The sequence below is a fragment of the Hibiscus syriacus genome, unplaced genomic scaffold (assembly GCF_006381635.1).
Source record: "Hibiscus syriacus cultivar Baekdansim isolate YM2019G1 unplaced genomic scaffold, ASM638163v2 tig00110328_pilon, whole genome shotgun sequence".
NCBI lineage: Eukaryota > Viridiplantae > Streptophyta > Magnoliopsida > Malvales > Malvaceae > Hibiscus > Hibiscus syriacus.
In genome coordinates this window covers 4,900,740-4,920,585 of record NW_024062685.1, presented here as the reverse complement: position 1 = coordinate 4,920,585, position 19,846 = coordinate 4,900,740, and the positions used below count along the sequence as shown (strand labels likewise).

General features: G+C 33.7%; 1 pseudogene; it reads left to right on the top strand.

Moving 5' to 3' along the window:
* Positions 1 to 374: 374 nt before the first annotated feature.
* On the top strand, positions 375 to 1,501 carry LOC120118304 (annotated as a pseudogene).
* The last annotated feature ends 18,345 nt before the right edge of the window (positions 1,502 to 19,846 follow it).

Sequence of the window (19,846 nt, the reverse complement as noted above, 5' to 3'; positions counted from 1 at the left end):
TTGGACTCACTAATTAAAAAGTAAAAACCATTATGACTCGTCCATGCACTTAATTTCTTTAATCCAACGAGTCATAAATTATGATAACTCACAAATATAAAATAATGGAGTATCAAATTGAAAACAGTCACTTCAATGAAAACAAAATAATTATTCGTAAATTATGCATTTAAAGTACTCGAGACTTATGGTTGTATTGATTTTAGGGTTAACATACTATCTAGTGATCTTAACCACCTTGATCCAACAGCTGTATGAAAGATAGATTGAAACAAAGATAGAGGCAAAGAAATTACAAGGAAAGAGAAGAGAATGGGAAGGTGGGAGAGAGAGAGAGAGAGAGAGAGCTTGAGCTGCTAATCCCTGTAGGAACAATGGCTGAAGATGAGGCTTCTTGTTTGTGACCATAGTTTTCATATTGGTTTGAGTTCCTGGTCTGGTATAGGCATTTTTCAATGTCATCCGCAGCTGGATTTGGAAAAAGTTTATGACAGGATGGTAAGCCCATGAATTTATGAGAATATAAACATTTAAATACGTAAATGATAACATAGAAAACTGTATCGGGCTATTATGAAACTGGATATATGTAAACATTATTCAGGTATAAAACTTGACCTCATCCTTCCTTAATCATAACCTAAAATCATATCATAATTGTCTAAACCAATAGGCAGAAGCATTGCAGTTCAAATTATATAGTCGTTACTTTGAATGATCTGACAAGAAATGATGCAGGTCTGGGGTTTGCTACTTCCATCACATTCTTCTTTTTACTAGGCATTTTCATGTCATCTTGGTTTGGGAGCTTCAGTTCTTACTTTCCGCGAATTGTTCATTAAGCAGACGCCTCTCGTGAGCTATATTTATAATGCCTCAAAGCAAATAAGTAGTGCGATTTCAGCAGGTAAGTTTTCCTGTACATGTACATTTAATATCTGCAGTTTCCAAACTAATTCACCAAAAAATAAAAAAATTAAAAATTAAAAATCTGATTTTGCAGATTAGAGTTCTAATGCATTCAAAGAAGTCACAATCCTTCAACATCCCGGTAAGGGACAGTACATGTTTGGTTTCATTACATCTACAGTTGTACTTCAGAAGGGTATAGGTGAAGAACCACTCTGTTGTGTTTATGTTCCCGCAAACCATCTGTATCTTGGTGATGCCTTTCTCATTAATTCAAGTGATATTTTAGGCCTAATATATCCGTTTCAGAAGGGACCGGTATGAAACTTGAACTCAAAAGTCAAACCCTCTATTATACAACTCTTTTTGGCTGCAGAAATTGTTATCTCTGGGGGTATGTCTGCTCCTAAACTATTGATCACCACAGTTGATCCACCAGGCATTTCATCAACAAGAAGTATCAATTTTGAAGCATCAATATGAGAGTGGAATAACAACAATTAAAGCTCATTTTCTATCCCTTATTATTGTGTATATGTATATATATGTTGGACCAATCATAAACTTAGTTCATTCAAGAAATCAATCTTTTGAGAATGAAAGGGAAGGAGTCTTGATCTCTTTCAGGCAACGCATGTGTATTCATACATTGCATATGTAACTTGAAATTATCTCAATACTAAAAAATGGCATCAATGAAAAATATAATTTTTTAGAAAATATTCATGACAAAAGAAAATATAGAACACAGTGTTACCAGATGTGAATAGTCCGGTGAAAAAGCTAATAGCAAAGTTTATAATACAATCAAAAGAGTACTGATGTGTTAATATATATACATTTGTAACAATTTCTTTTATTCATCTTATTACTTAGAATTTCAACATAAACTTATCAGATCATTTAAGAGGGATTTTAATATGTTAGTAACTTCAAACAGACTTTTAATACATCAACATTGTAACACTCATAGCCTGTATACGTCTCAAAATATGAATTAAAGATGTTACATCAACTTGGCAAACATTCATGAAACATGAGTATTTAAAATTTTGTTTCATTTTAAAACTATTTTCTTAATCGTATAAAAAAATAAAATGACTATCTAATCATTGAAAATAAATCCGATTTCTATGCAATCTTTAAGCAGTTTAGTGATGTTTCGAAAGCTATTTATAAATGTCTAAACTCTGTTAAATTTTCAAAACCATTTAAAACATAATAGTATATATATGTATCCTATTCATTCAAAAATATTAAAAAAACTAAGCTAGACAAAATGAAATGGTCCTAGTTTACTATTACAGACCATATAAATTAAAATTGATAAGTAAACTGTTAACATAAATATACATATCGCTACTAGTCAAAAGTAACATCGAAGATGTCTTACTAATGCTGATAGTATAGATGATCTTCAAAAAGATGCTCGGAAGCTCTTCGTTACACGTTCTATTCCTTATTTGAGCCTACTCATGAAAATTATCACGAGCTAAGTATAACTTATTGATGCAATAATAAACTAAGGTGAGATAAAAAGTGAAATATCATAAATTTATTAAAATAATTAAAGATGATTTAAATAAATTATTAAACTTTCAAATCGACTTATTCAAGTCAATTTCTTCATCGTAACCTGAAATTCAACTTATTTTATGATCTGATAAATAATCATAATAAACAAAACAAGATAAAATAATCATATCATATTGTACCGCCCCAAATAATGGCCTAGTAGTTTCGTGTCGACCCAACAATTTATTTAATAGATCATTTGAATCATGAGATTCCTTTAGTTCGAATTTGAGTTTAATCGAGTGAGAAATTAACCTTGTATAAGATAAAAAAAATGGGATTTTTAAGCTTAGGAAGAAGATGGAGAGACTTAGAGTGCAATTTTACCATTGAAGAAAAACATGGCTGATTTGGGAGGATTTTTAGCTAATTTCACGTGGGTAGGGGAGCTTTGGGCAGGCCGTTTTTCTTTTTCTCTTCCCAAAACTTCTCCTTCTCCATTCCCTCTTTTCTATTGCATTTGTATATTCCAACCAAAGAGCCAAAAACAAGTTGTACAGCAAACCTCTACAAAACCATCCAGCACCCAACCCACTATACAAGTAACCCCCAATTATCACAAAGAGCACTATGCCTAAGCAACTGTCGTTGCTTAACTCTACCCTTAAGCTTTAGCCTGACAATCTCCCGAATACACTTGAAAACCTCCTCCACAGAGGACTCAGTCTGACAAACACTCACGTTTTTCCCTCCAAAGCATATAAATGCAACCATTCCAAGCAAGTCTCAGGACCAAAGTAGGCAAAGAACGCCCTTTTGCTATGCAACAAATCTAATCCAACTCCTGACCTCAGATCAAAGCAGACCTGCAAAAACCACAAGCACTTAAAGAAACAACCCTCAAACGACTGGAAAACTCACACTAGAAAAAGACACGATCCCTCGTTTCTTCCCCCTCTTGCACATCAAACACAAAGACGCCACATTCAAGCCAAAAGAGATCAGCCTGCTTCTAGTAGGCAATGTGTCAAGGACAGCCATCCAAGCAACCATCGAATTTCTAGGAACATGCCCCGAATGCCAAATGATCATATCCCAAGGCACCATATGCCCCTGCTAATTCACAACTTTCCAAATAAATGCAACAGAAGATAAAAAAGTATGAACCAACTCAGGAAAACGAGTAACCAGACTACGAAAATGCAAAAGACACCTCCAAGTTCAACTGCAATGTTGAGGACAAGCGTGCATCCAAAAGGATACACTTTTAAGGACATATTCCTGGATCCAAACAATCCAAATAGAACCTTCCTACAATAACAAATTTCGAATCAACAAAAAAAGCTTTATTCCAAATCTTAACATTATGCAAACCTAGACCCCCTCAGACTTGGGGTGCAAATCTTCGCCCAACTCACCCTAGCTCTTTTAACAGGTTTATCATCACTCTTCCAAAAGAATCTAGAGCACAGTTGATTTAGACGCTTGATCACAGCATCCGGGAGCATAAGCTACCTACTCCAGAAATGTTGAATGCTATAGGGGACAGACTGAATCAATTGTCATCTCCCCGTATAAGAAAGTTTCTTAGCCATCCAAACCTACAGCTTATAATAAATTTTATCCAAAAGAGGGGTACAATTAAACAACAGAAAGTCGTTTCAACACTAAAGGAATACCCAAGTAACGAACATGAAACGAACCACGCTTAATCCCCAGAGTATCCTTCAAGGTATTAAAATAAAAACATCCATACCACTCGAGAACAACTCGGATTTAGTAGGATTAATCTGCAAACCCGATAATCGGAAAAAAACATCCATGACCTACCAGATACACATAATAGAATCAATCGATCCCTGAGAAAATATCATCAAATCATCAGCAAAGCACATATTTGTAAGGCCGAGACGATGACACTTCGGATGATAGGAAAAAATGCCATACTGCGACCAAGTCCAACAAACGAGATAGAACATTTATAGATAACACAAAAAGATAGGGAGAGAGGGGGTCCCCCTTCCAGAGTCCCTTAGCACCACTGAAAAACCCCACCAAACCACCATTTAAAGAAACAAAGAACTTAGGGGTAGAAATCCACTCCCTAATCCAGCCAATCATAGAAGCAGTGACATTTAAGGCCCTCAAAACAAACAAGATAAACTCTCACTCCACTGAGTCAAAAGCCTTCTATAAGTCCATCTTCAATGAGCATGTATGAGAGAGAGTGGACTTGTTATAACCACAAACAAGTTCATGTGCCATAAGAGTGTGTCCATGATGTCCCTGCCAGGAAGGAAAGCACTCTGGCTAGAAGAAATCACCTCAGTTAGAAACCTCTTCAACTGATTTACTATAACCCCCGAGATACACTTATAAACCACATTGCAACAAGTGGTAGACCTGAAATACCTCATGAAACAAGGATTTAGGACATTTGGGACAAGAACAATGGTAGTAGCATTCATAACAGGTAACATGCTTCCAGACTCAGAAAAATAAGAAACTGCTCGCAAAACATCAAAACCAATAATGCTCCAAGCAGATTTAAAGAAGTAGAAGGACCAGCTCGAACACCTTTTTACCCTTCTTTCAACAACGCTTTGCAGGATGTCTCATATCTTTAACAGGCACTCCCACAGTAGTCGCCTTGGTAACACTCAAACCCTATATCAATCCTTCCACATAAATAGTCTTCCCAAGAGGATTCACACCCATAACAGCCCATGCACTTAACTTAGAAGCACCAGCAGGAGAGCTAATAACAGTCTGTTCAACTACATTCAACACACCAGTGATATGAGCAGCAATATCACCTACAAGAGCAGTAACAGTCTGCTCAGCCCCAGCTGCAATACCCCCTAAACCATCAACATGAGATTCCACATCCAGCGCAACAACCATAGGAGTAGTAACAACAACACCTACAAGAACAACACATGTAATAGCATAGTCACTAACTGTAGCAACATTTTGCTCAGCCCTAACTGCAAAATCCCCCAAACCATAAACATGATAATAATCTTTAATAATAACAATTTCATTAACCAATCAGACCCAACTAAAATAACCACGTTTAGTTCAACCACAGCAGCCCCAGTTGTATCAAAAATATTCTGCTCAACATCCTTAATAACAATTATCTTAGCAACTGTTGCACTTATAGAACTACACTCTCCAACAGTTGAACAAGACTCACTAACCACAACACATTTCTCTTTTGGATCAGCAAAGGGAGCAGACACCTGCTCAGTACCCTGTTTCTTCTGTACCCACACATGATAAACTTGATTATTTTTAGGGGAAACTCTATCATAATGACCAAACACACAACAGTGAAGGAACCAAGGAACCTCTACCCTTATCGAAGCAAAAGAACCATCTCTTAGTTTAACAACAGACCTAGAAAATTTAAAACTAGCAGAAACCTCCACACACACCTTCACGTAAGATACCCTCTATCAATTAGCAGTAATGTTATCCATGTAAAGAGGAGTGCCAAGAAAATTAGAAATATAGCTAACCTTCATATTTGTGAACAACTCAAGCGGCACCCATCTCAGATGAACCCATTTATGCAACTTCTCCATGCTAAACTCAAGAGACTTGAGATTAGGAGTCTATTTATGCAGAATGAGGGGCTTATTCTGAATGTTCTATGAACCATTGTCCAGCACCCAATTGCATTATGTCGCATTCGAAAACTGAAAGAGAAATAGATTATGCCCAGCTGAATTTACAATGGTCTCACCATAACGACCCTAAATTTGTTTAACCATATGATGCAAAGAATGAAAAGAATGGGCGCTCCAATAAATTGGGCAACTAAAGAGTGCTGCCATACCTGAATATCCACATCAAAGACTTCCACTGAAGGCACAACCGTAGCAACACTATCAGCTAGCACCAACGAAAAAAATTGTAGCGATTAATCCTCTTTTGCCTCAAACAACAATCTCCAATTAATGAAAACCCTAGAAAAACAAAACATAGAAAACTCACAGCAAATACAAAGGAAACCCAAGCAACAAAAAAATCCATCAAATCGAAGGTAATCGAAAATCAAACATAGTTATTAGTCCAGCTAACGTACGTCGAGAGAGAAAAACTGAGAGCCCAACTGTTAATTTTCAACTTCTTTCTTCTTCTTTCAAGTTAGATAAATGAGAAAGCTTGTACATTTTTCATCTCCTTCTTTAATCTTAAATATAGAGGTAATATTCTTAATTTAGGGCTCTCAAGCTTCATAAAAAATTCACCATCTTCTCCAATGGTGTTTTTGAGCTTTATGAAGGGACTATGTAGAATTTAAGCACCAAGAGCTTCCAACGTTTCCATTTGATTTTTATGTGTTATAGTCATTGTTTGACATCTAACCTCATTAATTTTCATGTTGGAATCGGTTAGTGGCTTATGTTGGTGTAAATTGGTGCAAGAACTCCCATTGATATAGATCAAGGAAATGTTTATCCTTGGAAATGTTTATCCTTGGGTAAGCTAACATTTTTGATTTGCTCAGAGTTGTAACACTATAATTCCTCCTTATTAATTGTAATATCATCTAAATGAATATGTTTGCATGTATGGGGTAAGAAGAGCATGTGGGGGTTTGGGTTCATGAAGCATGTATTAATAATTCATGGCAAATTCTATGTTTAATGTTTGTAAGCATGAAATGTGACATCTTTTAACACCTATGAACTCAAATAAGATGCTAAAAATGTTTACTAGACTTAGTGTGATGAATGAGTGAGTTTTGGGTATGATATCGTGCTCAAAGCAGAGCATTTTTTTCCATCTGTATCACATTACCGATACTATTCTTCGTAAGAGGCCAAAATCATGCCATTTTGTAAGGAAAGTATCAATACTCTCTATAGGGGTATCGATACTCGGGGTCTTGTATGGATACTAAGAGGGTCAATATCGATACTGAAGTATTTTAAAAAATATTGAATACAAATTTGTTATCAATACTCATGAGTGTATTAATACCCAAGGAAGATTATAGATACTCCCTATAGGCGTATCGATACCCAAGTATTTTTTAAAATATTGAAGCAAATTTTGGTATCGATACTTAGATGAGTATCGATACCTAAGGGGGTAAGTATTGATATTGTAACACCCTCAACCTGTATCCAACCCGGATGCGAATCCGAGGTGTCACATTGACTTTTCAAAACCTTTACATTTATAAATATAAAAGAAATAATAGAACATTTAAACTTTCATTAACAAAAAGTTAACAATTTACCTAGGTATGTTCAAAACATTACAAAAGCGATCAGAGCATACGTATTTCACGACTTTGTTTACATGCCAACATATCTATTACATAAAAAGACATACTGTGCAAAGTACTTCTGATCTGATCTTCGAGTAGAGTTATGTTGTTCTGCGAATCCTAAGCCTGATCCTCTTGCTTTTCAGTACCTACGTGTAAAACGCTTACAAGCTAAGTCATAGACTTAGTGAGGCATAAAAACATAACAATGCATTTCCTATAAATATGAACATGCAATCTGATTATTCAAATACAATCATACTTATCATATCATAATTCATTTGTGTCATATATGATTCAGTGTAAACGATAATAACATGATATCATATAATCATGTAAATACTTTTTATATTTTTATAGGCCCATGTACATTATTGAGAACTTAAGGTATGCGAGTACTTTGAGGTTGTGCATATATGCTGTCACTACAGCTCGTATAAGAATCCACTGAGTGGCATGTGAAATCTGTCCCGAAGGACCTCATGTATGTCCCGAAGGACCTATGTATATGTCCTAAAGGACATATGTAACCCTCGACTCTTGGCATGCCAACTATACCTATAGCTCTCATATCACATAACATGGGCATTATCATTATGCTTCATATATTCATATAATCATTATTTCACCACATATTCATGTACTCGTTCCATTTCTCTTTTAATCACATATGTCTTCTCTTCTGTCATATATCACATATACATATAACTATCAATCTCATATCATATAACATATGTTATTTTAGTATGTTCACATGAATCATATAGCATATATCAAATCATATAAACATATATAACTTATGCATGTGTTTATAATGATCATACTATATATATATATATATATATATATATATATATATATATATATATATATATATATATATATATATATATATATATATATATATATATATATATATATATATATATATATATATATATATATATATATATATATGCATGTTCATAACTATGGGACCATGAAAATTAACATAGGAAATAGACTTATCACAAGTCTTATTTCCATACAACTATATCTATAATATGTACTCACCTTAGCCTCACTTGATCTTAATAGCTTCTACAACTTAATTTCTCTTTCTTGATTGTTCCTAACTTTTCAGTCGTTCCGGAACTTGCTTGTGCTCGATATCTACACAATCATACATATAATATACAATCAACATTCCAAATATCATACTTCGATCCTTAATTTCTTAGACTAAAAAAATACTTAATTTCATTTTCCACTTGGAGTAGCATCAGTACCTCCTGTAGGGTATCGATACTTCCCTAGTTGTGGTATCGATACCAAGCCTAGGTATCGATACCCAAATTCGATTCTGTAATCCTTGTTTCAAAAATGGTATCGATATTGTCCTTATGGTATCGGTACCCTTGGTATCGATACTACCCTTCAGGTATCGATACCTCATGAATAACTTTATCAAATTCATGCTTATGGTATCGATACTGTTAAACCAGTATCGATATCCCTATACCAAATATTAATCTTTTACCCTTGAAGTATCGATACTGGATGAAGCAGTACCGATACTCATAGCCCAAAATTCACTTTTTAAACCTGAAAATTTACCCCAAATCAACTCAATTCCTTCATGTTTTATTCCCTATCATACTCTTAACTCAAGTACACATACTCAAACCAATTTATATTCATCTAACACATCCTTATCTTCAAAATCCATCATATATATTGAAATCAATAATCCTACAAAATTTTCAACATATTCTAATCTCAATTCTAACACTTCATACTTCTTAATTAGCATATGACAAATCAAATTTAGTTTCAAATTCTACTTATCAACTCTTTTCCAATATTTCACTTATAAACCCCTCATCTTTAATTCTTCCTAACTTTTTCATCTTTTGATTTTAGGATAACTTAAGCTTAAGTATTACCCAAATAACATAAACCAAACTTAAATTCAATGAATAACTAACTCACAAGAAAACTCACCTTTACTATGATAGCTCACGGCTAAAAAGAAGAAGAAGAGAGTTCTCTGGGTATTTCCTTTCCTTCAAATCTCCACTTGTATATATCTCCATCATATCATATTTTTTAAATCATTAATTGATCAAAGAACCATTTTGCCATTCTCTCCATCCTTATTTTCTATTTAGTCCTACACATAATTTTTTCATATAAGTCCCTGAACTATTCAATTTATCTATTTTAGTCACTAAATTATGAAGTTTTACAATTTGGTCACTAATCTGATGTTTGGGATGTTACATATACTGCTGGCACAGTATCGACACCCACAGTGATTTTTGACAATTTTGGTTTAATTGATTTGGGTGATTGGGCTTGAGTGTTTTGAGTTCGTATAACATACAAGTAATCAATACAAGTGAAAACAAACAAGTTAACTAATTTCTCACCTAGAAATCAAACAAGATAGGATTACATAATATTGACCTTTGCATGATGCTCGGGAAATGAGTAGGACACCCGAGTTACTCTAGTATTATGACGTTTGTCATCTATGTTATGCTATGCTATGATATGATACTTAGATATCTTTTGTTTGGGTACGCATCCGATACATGTAAATTATGGGTCGTATCGATACGAATTTTGATGCATGTAAATTCATAAATTGTACCTTATGCTCGAGAGCCCGTATCTGTGGGATCGAGATATGAGCTTTTGATACACGTAAATTAGAACCTCACCCTGACCTCTCGAGGATCTATGGTAGCCTAAGGGTCATAAGTTTTGATGCATGTAAATTTTGGTTTTTACTCCGAAGCTATCACGTTCTGGATAGGCTAGTATGTTGTCCGAGATACATGTAAATTCCTCCGACCATATCACTAGACCTAACTCATATATGTCTCTACATACTCATGAGATACGAGGTAAGCTAGGGGTATTGTCTTAAGATGCACGTAAATTCTTCCGACCACACCACTGGACTGACCACAACATGTTTTTGAGTGTATTTGTATGCACATGATTCTATTTGATAGCATAATTATTTAATGAATGCATGTAGTATGGTAGAGTTATTGTGTGATGAGAGGCTTACGAGCTCAACAATCAGAATGTGTTCTCATTCGCAGGTTTCAGATTTCGTGGAGTGCGATGGGACAATGATCTCATCAAAGTAGTCTCAACGGAATACCAGAGCACAATAACGACAACCTAGTGGGCATGTGGAGATCATGAATTGAAAAGAGACAACTTGTAATATTTTAATTATTTATTTTATTTATCGTGTTTCTAAATTGAGGCCCTTTTTTTGTAAATTGTTATGAATTTATACCTTGTATAAATATTTTGAAGTAAGTATTCAAGGAAAAAGATTTTTGTTGACCACTTTGGTGGTTTCGTGTAACATTCGAATATATGGGATTTGGGTGTTACATTTAGTGATATCAGATCTAGAGTTTAGTCAGTTCTAGGTTAATCTAGTCGATTCCTACATGCCCTAAAAGTTACAAGGTGTACTCGTAGTATGAGACTCTGATATCGTTCGTTCATCGCTAATCGATAAGTTAGTGTGATAATTTGATTAATGAATTGGTAACATAGATAAAGATATTAAATTAGGTATATTGAGGTGACTAATTTGGGTTATGAAACCTAGTGAGTTTGACATATCATGTGATAACTTATGACAGGAAAGGTTCGAATAAGGAACCTAGTATCTCACAGTGAATATAGCTAAGAAAGTAATTTATGAATCTATGTATAAAGGTACTCATATAAAGTATAGAAAACATTATTGTAAGATTGGAAAGGGAAATGTGCCTCAACAATAGATATGTGTGGATGGATGATCTCATCATAGTGATGATTAATCTTCTTTTGGTCAATTTTGTGGATATAAGTAGAGTTTAATCTTCTTTTTCTAACGTGTCTGTGATATCAGAGTACACAGTAGAAAAGAAACTTTCTCACTAGCCAAATCATAGGAACGATATCTGTGATAATAATAACATTGTGTGTCTGATCTACGACTGGTTGAACTAATCATTGGGAAGAAGTGGGTTATCACTTTCTCAAGTTGTCGAATTGTAAAATCAAACTTGATAAGATAACATTCTCGTTAAGAACTGGTTTCCTAGTTGACCTTGATCGATTAAAGGTTCCTGATCGTGCTCTCAAAGATGATCGTCTTGATTCATGTCTGTGAACTTCTGTGAAGGATCGAGACTCTGACGTAATCTCGTTTTCTGTGGATTGACCTCATCAATGATATCGTGTAGGTGATATAAGTCTGTAATGATCGAGTAGATGAATCTCTCTTTTTATAAGATCAAGTATTTTCAATTAGATAAATTTCCTTCTACCTATAATTCTTGAAGGCTTATATGTGACCCAATAAATATTTTCCCTACCACAATGAACGAATGAATTTTTATTTTTTCTAAATCAATGCTTCCAATTTTTATGATACAACTCTGGTTCAAACGTCATTTAGTAAATGAATGACATACATTATTCTGAGGGATTTATATTGATTTCTTATGAGAATCATATTTTGTTGATCGAACCCTTATGTGAGAATGTACATGTTATGTTCCTAAGTCAATGATCGTGTTAAGCAAATTTCACAAAACTTGTACGTCTTCAAAAGAAATCTTTTGTTCGATTCTTATAGATCGTAGATCCTTGATTTTATGTTAGAGGAGGATCCTTATGATGGATGTCTCCGTAAGCTTTCCGAAGTTCATCCCTCATTACAACCATATCATTTTTTGGGTTAATCCCATCAATGGTGTTCTTATTCGTTAGATCTAAATTTAGAGCCATCGAATAAAATATTCGTTAATGAAATAAGTGGAGGTCTCCACGATTTCAAATACTCCTTACTTATGATCTTTGAGTAGCATTCATATGCGGACGAACAAGTCTTTTCCTTTCTGTGATAAGCGAATGTCGTTTTAGTCTTGCTAAACGAATACTCACACGTTTCTAAAAGAATTTCGCAGTTGGATGTTATATGAAGGCAAGTGGTCATGTTAATTCTATGACAATCATGCTCAGTTCTAAGAATAGTTGTTAGTGCAATAACCTATCTGTTGTAAATAAGAGTATCGTTAATGTGATAACTCATATGTTATATATTAAGGGATTCGTTGGTCCAAATATGTGTTATGTCAAATTGTGATAAATCAAGCTTAGGAGTTTCAACTTTTGCAAATTATGCACCATAGAAATCTTTTGTTGAATTCACTAAAACTCAAGTTACCTTGATCTTGATAAATCCTTCTCGTAAATTTTGAAATAATATCCCTTGGTTCGCAAAGGAGTCTGATAATCAAGCTAGGCCCAAAAGTGTGTTTCGTATTCTCAAAACGACCCAGAAGGTGAAAACATATATGTGTAAATCCCTTGGGTGCTTCGCGCGTTGCGTCGACTTTCGTTTGTTAAGCCTCAAATATTATATTATGTTCTGATGATTTAATCGATAATAATTCTCAGCATGTTCTTTTAAATGTCGCTTGAATTCCTTAGAGGAAAAATAAATATTTGTAAGTTTGTATCTTTCCATGCTACGTTCTGTACAATTCGGGTATGGAAAAACACCCCGATCGTATTGGTTTCTACCTTGTTGATAGAATCTCGCTCATCTTATGTTTGATATTACACTCAATTGTGTCATCCTTATTTCTTCTACGATGTCTTTTTTTAGCTATAATATCATGGAACTTGTTGGAGGAATATTCATGAATCAAAGATTTCGTTTGTTTCAATTTGATAAAATTTCCCCAGTATGTTGAATCACTCATGGATTCGTAAATCTGTGGTGTAAGAGAAACATTCGTTGAAGTTTGCTAATTATGTCATTGTATTCCTTGATTGTTATGCCAAATATTAGAAATATTTTGGTTAAGCTCATATTCCTTGAAATATTACTTTTATTGTCCAAGTGTTTCGTTGTGAAATCTGGCCAGTTAGAAAGTAGTGAGTTCATTCTAATCGAATACCTTTTAATCCTTTGAGGGTACAGTGATTCGTAGTAGTGCATTTTGAATCTAGTATAATATGATTAGTAAGGGTCTTTGGAAGGCTCGAGGAGACACCAAAGGTTGTTCAATTCGAATGTTTAAACTACCAGTTTTGTTGGAATTAATTTTCTAGATGAGTTTAGGGGCAGGTTTCTCGCGAGACCTATAAATGGGATAAAGTTGATGTGAATTCGAATTTGCACCCTATGTACCAAAGATAATATAGGAAAGATATCGAGTTACAAGTCTCATGGTGTGATTTTCGAAGCGTAGAGATCCCTCTGATTTCGTCAGTAGACATTCGTGCATGAACATAAATTGAATCAGCTAAATGAGCCAAGCCTCTTCAGTGATGTCTTCATATTGGTATATGAGCGTGAGCCATATACAACACATAGAACCCTTAAGTTAGAATGTGTTTGGAAGAGACCTTCGTTTGTGAAGCGTACTCTTCAAGAGGGCCAAATGTTGCTAGTTTCACTCGACAAGTGGTCGATTTCCAGCTGTAAGCAATTCAGGTACTCAACCCGATGAGTGGTGTGTACGTAAATTTTAAGGCGAATGAGAAACAACCAGACATCATGGATGCGTATTAATCAGAGTTTCACAGCAGATGCTTAGAAGTTGGCGTTAGGAAGCTGAGAATTGTTATCTTATCTTCTATAGTTGGTATCGGGACAATATTGACAAGTGTCATGATATCTCAAAGCGTAGCACAACGAACTACCTATGTTCAGTGGTTTATCAAATTATGCAGTGAATTAACTCGATTAAGTGAGGTTAGCATTCGAAATATGTTTCTGTTCACAGATTTCAGGTTTCGTGGAGTGTGATGGGACATTGATATCATCGGAGGAGTCTCAGCGGAATACCAGATCATATTAATGACGGCCTAGTGGGTATATAGGGGTCATGAATTGAAAAGAGTCAGCTTGTAATAATTTAATTATTTATTTTATTTATCGATTTTTTAAATTGGGGTCTCATTTTTTGTAAATTGTTATGAAATTATACCTTGTATAAATATTTTGAAGTGAGTATGGTTTCTGTAACACCCCAACCCGTACACGACCCAGATACGAGTCTGAGATGTCACATTGGCATTTCAAAACCTTTACTTTTACAAAATAGCTGATCAATTGAACTTATATTAAGACAATATGATCATATATTATTGAATCATGTTTGTTAAAACTAATTTGGAAAAAATACGTTTTCATGAACAGTAAAATACGGCATGAACAATACTATGAACAGTACCGTGAACATTACCGAATGTTAAAATTTTCCAGAATGTCAGAGGGGAACCGATACCCTACTACAGGGAACCGATACCCTGCTACAATACTACTACAGTACTTTCGTAAAAAATATATAAAACTCATAAAATTTAAAATGTTCATCATTATACATTTACCATTTACATATATACGTTTAAAACATTCTAAAACTCGTTCAGAGCGTATCCAATAAAAATCCTTTTTATTACATGCCAACTAAATTCTTTCTAACAAAATACATGTAATTCAATCTACATTTCTGATTTGATCTTCGGTAAGGAGAATTGACCTGTCTTGTTCCTCTTTACTTCTCTTTTCGCTTTCCAAACCTACGTATGAAACAATCACACACTAAGTTGATGACTTAGTGAGGCATATAAAACATATAATAAAAACCATAAAACATTTCATAAAGAAATGTACTTAACATCATATAATTTATATCAAATGCATGAACAATTATTACAATCATATCATATAAAAGCATACATCATTTCTGTAACATATACCCACATGTACATATATTCTTATATAAATCTTGTGATCTATTCCATATAACAAATCACATATACATATAATGTTCACTATACCTATTAAATCTCTTTATTAGGCTATGTACACTGTTGAGAACTTAAGGTATGTGAGTACATTGAGGTTGTGCACCACTATGCTGTCACCATAGCTCGTATAAATGTCCCGAAGGACCTATCCAGAGGTCATACAGAACCTCGACAACTGTCCATAGATCCCGAAGAACCTAGGTAAATTGTCCATATGTTCCCTAGAACATAGGTATACTGTCTATATGTCCAGAAAGACATAGGTAATTATGTCCATATGTTCCGTAGAACATAGGTAAACCCTCGACTCTTGGCATGCCAACTATACCACTAGCTCTCATATCACATAACATGGGCAGTATCATTTATAACATTTTTGTATTCATATCATTTCTCTTATAATTACATGTTCCTTATCTTCTGTCATATACCACATGTATGTGTAAACATATATCTCATATGCATATAACTCATAACTCTTTTATTTCATATCATGTAATACTCTTACATAATATCATATCTTCTTATTATATATTTCATGTCACATGTTCTTTCTTTCATATAGTTACATAGCTCATGTCAATTAGTCACTTATGTTCACATATCACATTCATATCACATGGTCACATTTCATATAACACTTATATTACATATTCCTATAATTACTTATATCAATATCACATATATCAAAAGTGCATGTATTCACGTAGATCGTTTTATATGGCTTATATCATTTCTCATTTGTTCATGCAAAATCGCATGTCATATCATGTAACCTATATCACATGTTGCATTTTCACATAAGCATGTGAATCATGTAACGTATAAGAACATACATCAATTTCTATGTACTAATGCACACATAACAATCAGATAACATTTTAGAAGTTACTTCTTACCATAGTAACTCCGTCATTGGCTCATCGCAAGCCAATGTTTGATCAATAACATAAGTACAATTTAAATTGCACTCACCTTAGCCTTGTTTTGATTCAATCTTAATTCTTTGATTGTTCTGGAACTTGTTTGGCTCAATATCTACATAAATATAATTTTCAAAACAATTATCAGAAGCCTAAACCTTAAACTTGATGTTAATAACTTAAGCTAGTTTAATGAACCAAAATTCCATTTTTCCTTTAGGGGGAATCGATGCCCCCCATAGGGTATCTGTACCCTCTGCATAATCTGTAAAATTTTTCCCATAAATCACTGTTCATGCACGAAAATTTACTATTTCAACTTCAATTCTTCATGTTTCATTCCCTTTTCTATTCTTAACTCAAGTACATATACTTAAACTAATTTCTACTTATTCAATACACCTTTAACCTTAAAATTCCATCTTTCATATGGAAATCAATAATCATACCAAATTTTCAAGATGCTCTAAATTCAATTCTATCACTTCATATATCTTAATTAAGTTGGTGACAAGTCAAATTTAGTTTCAAATTCAACTTATCAACTCTTTTCCAGAAATTCTCTTAAAAACTCATTTTCTTTAATCTTTCATAACTTCTTCATCTTTTGATTTTAAGACAAATTAAGCTTTCCTTAAGCTTAATTATCATCTAAGGATCAAAACCCATACTTAAAATCAACAAATAACCAATAAATCAAAAAACTCACCTTTACTTGGGATGCTTCACGTTGGAGAAGAAGAAATAAAATGAAGAAGAAGAGAGTTTTCATCTTACTATCCCCACGTGTTTATCTCTTAATAAAGGGGAGAAAAATAGCTTTCATGTCAAATGACCATTTTGTCATTTAATTCCTTTGATAATTACTAACAAATTTCAGGAAATATCTCCACATAAATCATTGAACTATTCTACTATTCTACTTTAATCAACAAATTCTAAAATTTTATAATTTAGTCACTAACACATAGTTTGGGATGTTACAGTTTCAAGGAAAAATATTTTTGTTGACCACTTTGGTGGTTTCGTGTAACATCGAATCAATGGGATTTGAGTGTTTATTTAGTGGTATCAGAGCTAGAGTTTAGTCGTTTCTAGGTTAATCTGGTCGAATCCTACATGCCCTCAAACTTGCAAGGTGTACTCACAGATTAAGACTTTGATATCGTTTGTCCATCGCTAATTAGTAAGTTAATGTGATAATTTGACTAATGAATATGCAACAGAGATAAATCTATGAAATAAGATATATTGAGGTGACTAATTTGGGATTATGAAACCTAGTGAGTTCGGCATATCATGTGCTAAATTATGGCAGGAAAGGTTCGAGTAAGGAACATATTCTCTCACGGTGAATATAAATAAGAAAGTAATCTATGAATCTATCTATAAAGGTACTCAGATAAAGTATGGAAAACATTATTGCAAGACTAGAAAGGGAAGTGCGTTTCAGCAATAGATATGTATGGATGGATGATCTCATCAGAGTTATGAGTGATTTATTAAGACAATAGTCGATTATACTATCCTCCTTTGGTCAATTCTGTGGATGAAAGTAGAGTTTAATCTTCTTCTTCTAGTGTGTTTTTGATATCAGAGTACACAGTAGAAAATAAACTTTTTTCCTTGCCAAATCATAGGAAGACGTGGGTTATCACTTTCTCGAGTTGTCGACTCGTAAAAGAAAACTCGATAAGACATCATTCTCGTTAAGAACTGGTTTCCTAGTTAACCTTGATCGATTGAAGGTTCCTGGTGGTGCTCTCAAAGGTGATCGTCGTGATTCATGTTTGTGAACTTCTGTGAAGGATCGAGACTCTGACGTAATCTCATTTTCTGTGGGTTGACCTCATCAATGATGTTGTGCAGGTACTTTAAGTATGTAATGATCGAGTAGATGGATCATCTTCTTGATAAGATCAAGTCTTTTCAATTAGATAAATTTCTTTCTACCTATGATTCTTGAAGGCTTATATATGACCCAATAAATATTTTACCTACCTCGATGAACGAATGACTTTTCATTTTTGCTAAATCGAAGCTTCCAATTTTTAAGATATTGTTATGGTTCGAACGTCATTTAGTGAAGGAATGACATATCTTATTCTGAAGGATTTGTGTAAAGCTCTTATGAGAATCATATTCGGTTGATCGAACCCCCTATGTGAGAATATACGTGTTATGCTCCTAAGTCAATGATCGTGTTAAGCAAATTTCACAAAACATGTACGTCTTCAAAAGAAATCTTTGATCCCGAGCTCAGCTTTCGAAATGTGTTTCTGTTCACAGGTTTCAGGTTTTGTGGAGTGTGATGGGACAACGATATCATCGGATGAGTCTGAGCGAGTACCAGAGCACAATAATGACAGTATAGTGGGCATGTAGAGGTCATGAATTGAAAAGAGTCAGCTTGTAATATTTTAATTATTTATTTTATTTATCAAGTTTATAAATTGGGGCCATTTTTTTTGTAAATTGTTATGAGTTTATACATTGTATAAATATTTTGAAGTGAGTATGGTTTCAAGGAAAAAGATTTTCGTTGACCACTTTAGTGGTTTCATGTGACATTTGAATCTATGGGATTTGGGTGTTACACATATTTTCTGCTAACATAACATATCCATAACTTTCATATTTCGTATTCATAGCCCAATGTATATTTAGAAGAATATAAGGTATGTGAGTAAACATAAGGTGCACACTAGACACATCACGATGTCAATCATAACTTATCATAAGATGCACTCCAAGTGCAAATCATAACATGAGCACCAACGGTGCTAATCATAATGTACACGAATATACCATAACTTAACTTGAAAGTACTCAACTTAATGGCATGCCAAATGTACCTACGACTCTCAATGCAATATAGAGTGGGCTTATAAATCATAATATAATTATTTAATAACCATCGTCTCAAAATCATAGTATTTGAAGTTCATCATCATATAAATTGTACTTGGGAAGTTCATACCCTAAATCATTTATAAAGATTGATGAAAATATTATGGAAATAATCCATAATTAAAATAATAAATCATACTTTAAAACAATATGAGGTTGACTAATCACAAGTCGTCATCGATCATAATAATTAAATAAATAAACTGCACTCAACTTTGCCTCACTACTGAACTTATACGATACTTCTTACTCGGGGATTTTTCCTTTTCTTTCGGATCGTTAGGAACGCTAGCTTGATCGTGGTATGATAACATAACATAATAACATAAAATATTCAACTATATGTTAGAATCGAACTAACATAAATCTAAACTTAATAATATAAAAATCTATAAAATAAAATCGATACCAAATCGATATAAATCTAAATCGTACTTTCAAACTTCACAAAAATATTCATTCGATTCCATAA